The sequence below is a fragment of the Cricetulus griseus genome, assembly GCF_003668045.3.
Source record: "Cricetulus griseus strain 17A/GY chromosome 1 unlocalized genomic scaffold, alternate assembly CriGri-PICRH-1.0 chr1_1, whole genome shotgun sequence".
Taxonomy (NCBI): Eukaryota; Metazoa; Chordata; class Mammalia; order Rodentia; family Cricetidae; genus Cricetulus; species Cricetulus griseus.
The window spans coordinates 144,666,655-144,680,061 of record NW_023276807.1 but is presented as its reverse complement, the minus strand read 5'-3'; the positions used below and the strand labels follow the sequence as shown (position 1 = coordinate 144,680,061).

General features: G+C 36.3%; 1 long non-coding RNA gene across 4 annotated transcripts in view; it reads right to left on the bottom strand.

Annotated features, from left to right (window-relative positions):
• Positions 1–13,407, bottom strand: part of LOC113832763 — a 66,211-nt gene that overhangs the window by 40,927 nt on the left and 11,877 nt on the right. For 2 of the 4 annotated variants that reach the window (XR_004772383.1, XR_003480223.2), the window contains exons 2-3: positions 13,122–13,252; positions 12,260–13,016 (exon numbers count right to left, since the gene is read on the bottom strand). This is a non-coding gene — a long non-coding RNA (uncharacterized LOC113832763). The remainder of the gene's footprint in view (positions 1–12,259; positions 13,017–13,121; positions 13,253–13,407) is intronic. The other 2 variants (XR_004772382.1, XR_003480224.2) reach the window with 2 other exon arrangements.

Sequence of the window (13,407 nt, the reverse complement as noted above, 5' to 3'; positions counted from 1 at the left end):
GTAAGAATTTCACTTGAAATTACTTTTCTCACCGCAGCATCACAAAACAAAAATAGAAGTAAAATCAAAAGAATGGTTCTATTCATTGAGGTGATAAATAACTAATCATATGTCAGTAAATATGTTTAATAATCACAGAGAATTTTGTTTCTAAGTATTCAAAGATAAAAAAGTGAAAATGAAAAAATGTTTCTCTCCTCTTCAGTGATTTTCAAAGCTACTTCTAAATTATATGACTTCAAAAAAATGAGAATGCTAAATAATTCCAGATGATCTCATACAAATATTCATCTGAAGAAAGCCAAGCTATTGTGTTGACCTAAATGTATCACAAGAAGTTGAAAATAAGTTACTAAATAATAGAGAACAATGGATAAACTGAATGTTGCTAATATTTTAAATAATCCTATTTACCAAAACAGCTTCAGGTATTCAAGATCATTTGCTGAGTTTAACCCTGAAAATCTTTATCTAATCTAGATACTATAATTTCTTTTTATGCATGAGAAAACTATGTCATAAAGATGGTTATGAATAAAGGTCACGTGGGTTGCAAATGACAGACCTGGGACTTCAAACCCAAACCATGTGTCCTGGAAATCATGAATGCCGTCTCCAGTTCTATACGGCAAATATGGTCCCAAAGACTGTGAGAATCATAAAAAATGATATACTGTGAAGTATACCTTGCTGTTTCTGGGTAGTACAGTATAGCTATAATAGTACAGTTTAAGACAACAATAACTTTTTAAAATTCAATTTAAATGCTCTGGAAATATCAGTTTCTTTTCCTTTATTTACCCCATCATTTTTTTTTTCACTGAATGGCCTAGTATTTTTGTATGAGAGGAAAGAACAAATTACTTCAATAGACAAGATTGGCCTTGAGAACAAATGACGATTTAAATGTTCAGATGCTCTCCAAGATGATTAAGCCCTAATTTAAGGAAGGGCCTCCCTGCAGCCTGTGACTACAGAAGATGGTTCTGTTGGTCCCAAAGAAGATACGGGCTGCAGTTTCATATTGAGTGGTTAAAATTCAATAATATTAAAGGATAACCTTATAATGATTGCTTCTCTTCCTAATTATTTCATAATTCTTGATGTGAGTACCTAAGCAATGGTCCTGAGATTCCATATATGTGAAGGTGCACAGATCATGTCCCAGCAGGAGGGGGAGTGGCCCAAACTGACAACTGTCCCGCCAAAAGGAGTGGCCCAAAGCTGATGACCAACCTACCAACCAGAGCCATTACAAGATAGCGCTGAGAGGAAGATAAGGAAGCAAGGCTTCAAGTGTTTACTAAGAAAAATAATTGGCTGCCTAAAGTCACACCAGATGAGGTCATCACACTCACAGACTGTGCCCGAGAGGGGATAGGATACTAGATACATCACAGGGATACCTTTAAAATTATTGGGTATACTTTTCCCGATCTGGGCTTCTTTTTTTTTAACTTTAAAAAGACTCACTGTTAAAAAATAAATAAGATCTTGCTTTGGCGTGGTCCCTGTTGCACCTTGCTGTCTCTGGGTTCCAGGAGGCTGTGGGATTGGCGAACAGAGCTCTCTATCCCCTCCGACTTTGACCCAGCCACCTGCCACAGAGATCCCTGATACACATAAATGGGTACAGAAGGCCTCTCATTCAGATGAAAAGAGCTCAGTTTTAGGGGAATGAGGTTTTGTTTCCCTGTTCAAATGTGTTGAGACTAATACCTTCAGATATATGCCATATCTTAACAATAGAAGGTAATTTATAGGGATGAATGAATGGCAACATCTCATAGTTAAACATTATTCATAAAATAATAAAAATTTTCAAATACTTGCAAAGGAGGAAATTTCCTATTTTTCTTACTTTGTCACGAAGTTGTTACAGGCTTTGTCAGTGACAACACAAAGAAGATACTTGTGGGTGTTTGTTTTCTGTGTTCATAGTGCCTAACTCACTTTTAGAAGAGAATCATTCTCTTGTTGTGTCAAACTTACTTAGCAATTTTCATCAGAATTGAAAAGACGCTGATCCCATAACTCAATTAATGGCTCCTCTTGAAATACTTGCCATATGCCAATGGTGAATAAAACATAGGTCATCCCTGTCACCTGGGAACTTGTAATTGAGAGAGAAGAAAAGTACTAAACAGATACTTCTAGGTAAAATAAGATTGTTTTGATCCTTATATGAAATATGAGAATCTGGGAGAGAATTGCATCATTGTTTTCTATCAGAGCCAATCTATGTCAAGTGATAGGAAACAAAATGCAGTGGGGATGCTAAAGAAGAACTTAAACTTGACAGATTTACCAAGAGGAAACTCCATGGAGAGTTTCCCTTCAGGTCTGAGGAGTTTATCATAAGCCCAATAAAGTAAGGTATCACGAATGGTAAGAACAGGCATTACACAACAGAAAGGATGGTTAGTGTTGTATTCTCTGAAATTCATAGTGAATAACTGTACAAAAAAGTGATATTGAAAGAAATAATGAACAGAGGTTGGACTAGGATTTGATTGTCAGTTTAGCCTTCAGGGTAAATAAATAGTGAGCAATGAAGAATTCTTAGCAAATATTAAACATAATCTCATTGGCACAGGAGAAAGACTATCTTTTGGTGGACTATGTGTAAAGTTAACTAAAATCAATGCATTGTGATAGTCTATTTGTGTATCCTCGGTATGCTTTTCCTATAGAGTTTTGTCTAAGCTTAGACCCAGATGTCATGGTGCTAGGATAAAGAATGACAGAGTGCACAATGAGTTAAAATTTACAGAAAAGCTAATATGAGAACAAATCAAATTATGCCCATTGGGTGATCTCGTGGATTTTCTTCTTATATGTTGTTATTTTATGAAAAATTAGGTTATCTTTATCTCCACTTGAGAGATAAATTAAATGAAACTAGAAAAGTAGTCACGTAATGCATTGAAAAGCTAGAATTTCAATGCTGATAACAACTAATACCAAATTCTTTATGACCCCCTGAATCCATTCACTTTGAGTTTATACTGTACTGTACTGTGTACCCACTATATGCATACTTACTAAGTTTATTATTTTAAAATAAGACAGCCTTTAGACTGGGTTCTAGCAGTTTAGCTGACAAATTTGAAGAATTGGAATGGTATATTTAAAACAAAGGGAGAAACTGTATACATGCAATCACCAACTGAATGAAATGGCATTAGTTAGTTATTGTGTGTATAATTTTGTTTTTAGCTGAGAACAATTAAACCCAAGTTTATTATAAAATCAATATCTGCAAAAAAGAATACTCAGGCTTACATCGATGTTGGGGAAAACCCTCATTTAAAATATTTAAAAACTAAACTTTCACATACATTCTTACATACATGAAGATATACTTTCATTTTGAAGTCATAAAAACATGCTTTAAAATAAAGTGTTTTTCTAATTCTTCTTCAAATAGTGCCCTATAAATCAAAAGCTGAATATTGGAACTGTAATGAAACAACCTTCTGCCCCTGCATTCTTTATACACTAGGTTTTTATTTGGAAAATGAGAAGCACTCTTGGAAATTTTTCTTTAGAAAATAAGTAACATGAATTCCTCACCTACATCTTTTCACACTCCTGTCTGTTGAATGCTTCGGCGGGGAGATAATGATAAGTGGACTTACACTGAGTTCACCAAGAATTCACATAGAGATACCGGATTTTATTAGTGTCAGATAAATTATTGTTAGGAATCCTATAACACCTGTTAACCTCCAGAAGAACATAAATTGTTTTTCTTTTGCCGAAGAAACACATTTGTATAAAGGAGATAAATGCTTTCCTCAACTAAGATAACTTGGGAGAATTCTGCTTTGTGAAATCCAAACAAGTGACATTCAGATGCCACAGAAAGATTCATCTAGCAACATTTTGTGGATTAATGGTCATTTACTCTTAAAAGGGGGAATGTTGCCTAGGAAACACATAAATGAGTTTCGTGCTCAGGATGTAAATAAGGGTTTCATTAATATTCAAAGAAGAATTGTACTAACAACAAATATATGAGTGCACATTATGAGTAGGATACAATCAATGTTTTATGTTACAGAAGAAGCAGAAGTTAAAAAAATGTAATAAACCACTTTCTTTTATTAAGGTACCTTCTAAGTCAGAGGTTAAAACCCTGCTGTCATGTATGCTTTTTGGCCTTTATCAATCTTGACTTAAAAAAATGCACTCTTTCTCTTGAACCCTAGCAAAAATACTTAAAGAATATCAACACATTGTTACTCAGTCCCAACTGAATTCAAAATAGACTTAAAAAAACTGACATGTTTTACGCACACTGATGAATTTATTACAAATGAGGGGAAGAGAGCAGGCCCATGTATGAGAAGAAATTTTTTAGGTACCACACACAAGGTATGGTGGTTCAAATAAGAACATCCCCTATAGGCTCATGCATTTGCATGCTTAGTCACCAGAGCTAGGGACTTTTTGATATGATTAGAAGGATTAAGAGGTAAGGCCTTGTTGGAGAAAGTATGTCACTGAGGGTGGGCTTTGAGGTATCAAAAGCCCATGCCAAGCCCAGTCCATGATGAATATGGATGCCTGCCCACACAGCTCCAGGCATCTTGCTATAATGATAATAGACTATCTCTCTGAAACTGTAAGCAAACCTCCAATCAAATGTTCTCTTTTGTAAAAGCTACATTATTCACAGTTTCTGCACAACAATAGAATGGTAACTCACACACCAAGTGTGTGACAGCATAAAAGAAATATATTCTGGATATTTCAAGCAGGGATTTTTAATACAAGTAAGCAGAGGCAGGAGAAAATGGGATTAATTTAATTTCAACCTTTATGTCATCAAACATCACAGTAAAATTGGCACTGTTATTTTTCATCATGGTGAGATGAGAACACTATTGCCTACTACATAACCGAATTTTTCAGTTGATATTCTGTTAAAATTATCATTGTGTAATATCACATAAGAAAAGCTGTTAGACAATTAGGTAAACCATGCATATTACTTGTGTATTTGGATAAGAATTTCTAACACCCACTTTGTCTCAAGTACTTTTGCAATTTATAAAGATACAACAATTAAAAAAGAAGTCACTGGTTAGACTAAATTTGAAGAAAATATCCATACTATCAAGCAAATATATATTTATCATAATTTATACAATGGTGACAATGTAAAAAGAAAGACAAGGTTAGTAGAATTTTTAGTGTATATAAGATGCAGTAATACAACCACTGGGCTAAGCTCCTGTAATTCAGTTGAGGAGAGGGAGGAAGGTTCATATGAACAAGGAGGGTCAAGTCCTTGATGGGGAAAATCACAGAGACAGCTGATCTGATCCAGGGGGAGCTCACTGACCTGTACTGACACCTGGGGAACCTGCATGGGACTGAAGTAAGCCCTCTGAACACAGGTGACACATATGTGGCTTGATCTAATAGGGGGAGGGGTTTGTCACTGGAACCAGAACCTATTTCGAGTGTATAAACTGGCTTTTAGAGCCTATTCCCTAAGTGGGATATCTTGCTCAGCTTTGATATAGAGGGAAGGGGCTTGGTCCTCCCTCAGCCTGGTATGCCAGACTTTGTTGACTCCCCAAGGAAGGTATTACTCCCTCTGAGGAGTAGATGGGGGATGGGAGGGTGAGAAAGTGAGGGGAGCTGGACAAGGGGAGGGAGGGGCATCTGAGGTTGGTATGTAAAATGAAAAATGTTTAAATAAAAAAGATGAGGAATAATGATCTCTTTTAGAAAATGACTGATTCATATATGGTGAGAAGAATTTCACTGAGACAAATTTGGAGACATCGAATGAGTGGTGTGGACTAGGTAGGAAAGAGTAAATATTAAAGCAACAAAACAATAGGAGATAGATTGGTTCAGTCAAGGGGTAATAAGAATGTGGCTGTACAAAGATGAAGTCGACAAGTTGATAAGCCATTTTAGCAGCCATGATATTGTGTAACAGTTCCACCAAGATTAAAACAAGCCATCTTAGAGTAAACTCAATTAATACACAAGATGTCAAGGGGGAAATAAAGCAACAGAATATTCTATGAGGAAAGCTCCTTAAGATTGGGATTGTTTATAGGGAGGTGAAACAGCCAAATATTCTAAGAAAAGATGAAAGATTCATCTACAATATTACAATAATATTAAAAGATAAAAGATATGATACAACTTAATTCATAGGATTTAAGATAAATACAAGAATCAAAGTCCAATTTTACTATCCTAGGAAGTCACAATAATTCATTGTGTGGTAGTTCAAAATGAAGACTCTGCAAACAAACTGGGTTAATTAGACCATGCAGTCCCCTCAGTGGCTGCAGAAGAATAAACAAACAACTTAGGCTTCCCAAGTCTTAGTCTCTGCCTTAGCAAAATAGTAAGTACACAGTGGTTAGGAATGAAATTGTATGCCGGAAACACTTAATCTGACACAGAGTATGCTCCATTTAAGTCTCTCTCTCTCTCCCCCCTGTATCAGTCTATTTCTCTCTCCCTCTTTGTGTGTGTGTGTGTGTGTGTGTGTGTGTGTGTGTGTGTGTGTGTGTGTGTGTGTGTGTGTGTGTATTTACAATGTATGTACCAAGAAGTAAATGATTTAATGGCATTCATTCTTGTTTATGACAGTTGTAGTTTGTCTGATGTAAAATAATATGTCATCACATAAATCTATGTATCTAACGCTATAAACAAAAGCCTAGATTACACAATAAATTTGGCAGGGCCAATGTAACCCCAGAAGATAACATAGCTGGCAATATGTTTGCCATGAGAGTAAGAGGAACTGAGTAGATCTCTAGAAGCCACATAAAAACTTCAGGGTGTTTAATTCTAGCAGTGGAAAGGCAGAGACTAGAAAATCCCTGGGGCTTGTTGTTGTTGGTAGAGGTTTGGGTTTTTTCTTTGTTATTCCCTTTGCTTTTGGGGGTCCTGCTACCCAGCTCCCAAATAAATACATGGAGACTTAGTCTTACTTATGAATGCCCAGCCTTAGCTTGGCTTATTTATAGCCAGCTTTTCTTAACTTAAATTATCCATCCACTTTTTGGCTCTGGGTTTTTTTTTCTTTTCTCTATTCTATATACCCTTCTTTCCTTCTTACTCCATGGCTAGCTGTATCACTGGGTCCCTGGCCCCTGGCATTCTCATTTTTCATTCCTTTTGCTCCTCCTATATATTCTGTTTGCCTGGAAGCCCTGCAATCTCTCTCTCCTGCCTAGCTATTGGCCCTTCAGCTTTTTATTATACCAATCAGGTGTTTTAGACAGGCAAAATAACACAGCTTTACAGAGCAAAATAAATACTACATAAAAGAATGCAACACATCTTTGCATCACTAAGCAAATATTCCACAGCATAAGCAAATGAAACATCTTCAACTAATATTACACAACAGGGGTTCTCTGGCCAGCTAGCTTACCTTTAATCATTAAATCCTAAGCCAGAAAAAAAAAACCCTATCTCAAGATAAAGATCCAGTCCCTGAAGCAATATCTTAGTTTGTACTCAGACTTCTACATACACAATTGTGTTTATTCATATACACAGACATATACATATATATTATAAAATATTAGAATATTGAATTTTCTAGAGTTGGGAGGTTGGATAAGATCCATCAACAATATGGTCATAAGGAAAACCACCAGAGAACTAAACCTAGTTTTATACTGCAGATATCAGAGGTATTAGGATTAAAAATCGGAGGTATTAGGATGAAAAAGCAACTACTAATAAGACAAGCAAAAAATATTTTCATACATTTATGTAAAACAATCTTGAAAACTTTATATTCACATTGACTGTTTTGAGCTGGGAATTCGTGGTCACAGCTATGGTGATTTTACATTATATACAAAATGTGTATGAAGCAACAAGAAACATGATTTTGCTTGACAAAGAATAGATTTCTGTTTAAAAACAAGATGTGAGGCCTTGTAGGAGGCATGGGAGGGTGGGAGGGAGAGGGAAGGTGGGGTTGATATGCAAAATAATTGTTTCTAAATTAAAAAAAGAAAAAAAACACTAAACTTGACACATACTACGTCAATAAACAAAACTTCTTTGTGAAAAATATAAATAATTAAATAAAAACAAGATGTAAGAATAAAAGGCTCATTATCCTCAATCTTATTCAAACTATTTCAGGAAAGGTAATTATGCAACTAGAGAAAATGATAGTAATGAGAAAGTTAAATATTCAAAAGCCAGTATGTAGATATTTTCTCTTGTCTATTTTGAAATTATTCATATTTTTGATAACTCTCAAAATACCTCTCCAAAATCAATAGCATATATATGCCGTGTGTGTGTGTGTGTGTGTGTGTGTGTGTGTGTGTGTTTGTGTTGTGTGTGTGTGTGTGTGTGTGTGTGTTAGAAAGTATAATGGATTCTAAAATGTCATTTTAAATAGGGAACATAAGAATTAATTAAGCATAAACTTAAAGGGAAATATTTGTAAGATCACTGTAATAGATATACACATAGACCTGAATAGGAAAGAAACAATAAGATATTCTTGGAACAGCTGAATAATCACAAGGATATTATAAACCTAGTACAAATCTAATCTCTCAGTTCTACTGTTGATTCTCAGCATTTTGTGAATAAATTAAATTATAGAATACATTTGGGAAGGCAAACAAGTGAGCAAAAGCAGGCAAACCATTGAGAAACAGTACTGCTATGATAGGGTTCTCAGAGCCCTACTTAATAATAAAGTACTTTACAAAACCCCAGAACAACACAAACAAAAGTGGCAAAGCAGTACCTGAATAGAGAAACAAATGCCTATACCATAATAGGAACATCTTTATGTATCAGATATCTAGCAATAGTAACAAGGGCACAAGGAAAAAGAAAGTACACTGAAAAGATCATATAGAATTATCTTATAAAAGTAAGTTTTATCAGAGAACTAAATACAAAGAAGGTAGAACATAGAGTTTAAAAGGAGACATATGACTGTAATTGGAGAGTGAATAAAATTTTGTAAACTGAAATATGATCCAAAAGAGGGAAATTTTAATTATATAAGAATTTTAATAGAAAATGCTTTGTATGTCAAAGCAATTGATGAAAAAGCAAAGTAAAAAGATAAGTGAAAAACTGAAATTGTAGTTACTTGATCACTAATGTACAGACACCTTGGAAAAACAAACACAGTGGCTACAAGTATCATACAAACACTTCACAAAAATAAATGATGATCATTATCTTGTGATAAGAGAATTACATACCAAAACTATAATAAAATCCTCATTTGTCCCAAATAAAACTGAAAAAATATATAAATGTAATAGCCTATTATTTTTATGACATTGCACATAAACATTCTCAGATAGAGCTAGCTTGGCAATATCCAGCAAGATGAACATATGAACATTATCCGATGCCTTTGCTTTTCTACTTATAAGGCTACAGCCAAAATATAGGAACTGACAACATTATAGGGATATGTATATAAGGCATCATTTATGAACCAAAATGTTAAGTGAATTAGTAAATCTTCCCACTAATGTTGCAATGAGGTCTATTCTGTGTACTACTAGGATATTCTTTGGGATTTATTAAGTGAAAAACTATAAACAGAAAAAAAGGGTACAGTTTATAGCACTATTTATCCAAAAAGAACACTGTGATAGTTTGAATAAAAAATGGCCCCCTTTGGCCAATATGTTTGAATGCTTTGTTACCAGAAAGTGGAACTCTTTGAAAGAACTAGAAGGATTAGGAGGTGTGGCCTTGCTAGAGGTAGTGTGTCACTGTGGATGGACTTGGTTGTTTCAAAATTTCATTTTTCTCTGCTTCTACTGCCTCTGGATCAGGATGCAGAACTCTCAGCTGTTTCTCCAGCACCACGACTGCTGTGCATGCTGTCATGCTCTCTGCTTCGATGATAATGGACTAATCCACTGAAACTGTAAGCAAGCCCCCAAGCAAATGCTTTCTCTTATAAGAGCTGCATTACTCATGGTGTCTCTTAACAGCAATAGAACAATAGATAAGACAAAAACAACTGTCAAGGCAAGGGCAAAACAAGAAAATGTGTTGTGTGTTTTTTGTGTTATTCTTTTGAAGTTCCATTTTACACCAAGGGTATCCTGGAAAAGGGGGATGACTCTAATGCTTCCCTGGGTTGATTGTATTTTTGTCTTCTGCAAATGCTAGACTGGTTGCCTCCCTGCACTTCCTAGTGCCACTATTTCAGATGCCTTTCTTGTGAACACTGATGCACGATAGAATCATTGTTTTCACTTCACACACAGGTAGTTGCCAAGAATCTTAATGAGCTCACATGGTTTGTTCAGAAATCACTATTCACTTTATTGAAGGAATCTATTTAGAGTACAGCCATTGTAGAACTAACATCCTTGTTTGTTTTCCTTTCAAATCACATTAACTGCAAACACCTTGGATCTCCTTCATTAATGATTTTTCTCCTGCATTTGTTTCCCCCACCTTGCATACTCTGATTGATCCTTCTCTATATACATTCTTTGTAAACATTTCTTTTCCAAATAGTCTAATCAGAACATGATAATGGATTTGCCAAGAAGCTAAATTCCCCCTGGTCTTCCTTTAGTGTTATCTGGTTGCTTTATTTTTAAAAAATAAGTTACCTAATTCTGCCTTGATATTATTTTCTTATTTTTCTCTGGAGAATATTACATTGCAATTGATTTTTTTCTTTCATATATTCTTGTTACCTAATAAGAAAATATATATAGAATAGAAGCTAAAGATCTGGGCTCCATAATTTACTTGCTGAATGGATTTGGCTATGACACAGGTTTTCTTTCTTGTGTATAAGAAAAAGAGTGGATAGAAGTCACAATGGTGCCCACATTAAAAGGTTAACAAAAGAATTAAATGTAGTAATAGACATGACAGGGTGCCTTAGGACAAAGCATGCATTCATCAGATTTCAATCATTATTCAGTTATTCATATATGTATTCTGAACTTGAGAGTATACCTGCTACATTTTGTCTGGACAACAGAATGATTGTGCTCTTGACAAGGATATTTCTCAACTATGCTCATGTGAATTCACTTCATAGGACAGATGAGAATGTGCTTTGATACACTATCACCACAAATTGATTCCTATTACTAAAATTACTGATTGTCTTATGTTTCCAAGTAAAGATTAGTCAAACATACTGATATATACCCACGGGGATAATTCCTAAGGAATGTGGAAATTAGGAACAATTGAATCTCTCAGCTGAAATTATGTGGCCTGAAATTTTCAAGAATTATATATTCTAGAGCACTGATATATGCCTTGAATTTGAAAAGAATTACCCAAAAGATAGAGTAAATATATAAACACTGCATTTGTGTATATTGTGTACGTGAGTCAAAATAAACATATAGTTTGAAATGTGTATCATTCAGAGGATGGAGCCTCAGTGCAACTCAGTGTCAAGCCTACTAAATCTTTATGAAGTTAGCCCAAATTGAAAAGGTTTATTGTAAAACAAACTATTATTTGTGGTTCAAAACCAGCCTAAGGCCTGATTTCAAGAATGAAGTTTTCACAGAATACAGCCACTTGTATTCATTTCCATGCTCTCTGTGACTCTTTTTATTTCACAATGGCAGAAGTTGAATAGTTATGAGGGAGACCATATGGCCTGCAAAGTTAAGATATTTACAGTCTGGCCTTTTACATAAAATTTGCCAATTGTTGGCATACAGAGTTGCAGAGAATTAGAGCCCTCAGATTGAAGACATGAGTTTTATCTTTTGCTACACAAACTGATATTCAATTGAACCATTTTCAAAATGTCTATTTACATTAATTTCAGAAAACTTATAGAGAACTTCATCAACAAAGGTAATAATGAAAGACTTTTGCAATTTAATTTCTTTTAATTTTCAGGAGACTTCATAGTAAAACCAGTAGGCAAGTACTATTTTTTAAAAACAAAACAGAATAAAATTCAACCATACAGTAGCAGAAAAAATCATTTTTAACACTTTAAAATAATGTCTCCTCACCCCCATCAATGCCTGAGGAGGATGGGAGAGCTGACCCTGAGGTCATAAGAATAGGTGGAAGAGCTGTCTCTGCATGCCACCAGCTACAACACTTGGGAGAACAAGCCCTGCACCTCACCTGGGCATAGGTTTGGGTGAGCATTAGAAAGCTGTCCCCACTACTCATCTGTCATAAGGCAGTGTGGGTGGGGAGGGAACGCACCCCCATACCTAACCCCTTACTGCCTGCAACAAATGACAGAGCTTACCCTCCATCTCAGCAGCTGTGACACTCAGGAAAGCAGGCCCTGCTCCAGGCCTAGGTAGCACATCATAGCTGAACCTGTTGGTAGAGGTGTGGACAAGATAGACTGGGGGCTGTGAGAGAGAGATAGCTGGCCACACCCCCTCATCTGCCATGTGGAAAAGATATCGGTCCCCTTGACCCTGCCACCTGTAGTAGGCAATGGAGCTGACCCTCCCCCTTTCCATCTGTAGCTCTCCTGAAAGTGGACCCTGCACTTTACCTGGGCAGCATAGTAGACCCCAACCCTTACCCCAGGCCCGTAAATGCCAGAGACAAGAGAAGAGCTCGCCCTGAGGTCTTAAGAGCAGGAGAGCTGTTCTATCCCCTCAGCAGCTTCAGGAAGATTGACCATGCACCTTGCCTGGACAACACAGTAGATCTGACCTTAAAGGTATTGGTGTGGGGAAACTCACCCTGAGGATGTGAAAGCTGGAGAACCTGCCCTGCATCTTGCTCTTCCCTGCAAGTGGTGAACTAGCCAGGGAAATGCAAGAGAGCTCACTCTGGTGGTGAAGAGAGGGGAGAGCTGGAGGGCTGACCAGCCCTGCAACTATGCAGGCCAAGAACAAAGATTATGTGTTGACCCACCTCGACATTCACCCTATGGGGTGGGGATGGGGTAGAGATGGGGCCAGTCTTAAGGACCCAGAGCAGCAGGATCTCCATGATACAGGGAAGCAACACGATGTCCAAGAAGAGATTCAGTGAGGGCCCAGCATCTATGGTATAGAAGAGATCAGGGGCCTTGAATCACTCCAATGATCCATTGCAATGAAAGCCAGCATGTAAAAATGCATGGATAAGAGGTGTATTGCATGGCTCACTGTGAAATTATGGATACACTGTTTCACACTGCAGCTTCCATGATGAGATTTTCCCTTTCTCCCCCTTTTTTTCATTGTTTTCTCTTAAATTTTATTTTGCTGTGTTCTGGGGCAGAGAAGATGGGTTGGATCTGGATGCATGATATGAAAGACACAAAGAATAAATAAAAATCAAGTTTTAAAGTAATGTATATATTTAAAAACAATGAAAGAAATAGAGCCCATGAATTTGAAAGAGAGCAAAAATATGCATGAAAGGGGCTGGAGGGAGAAAAGGGACCACAGA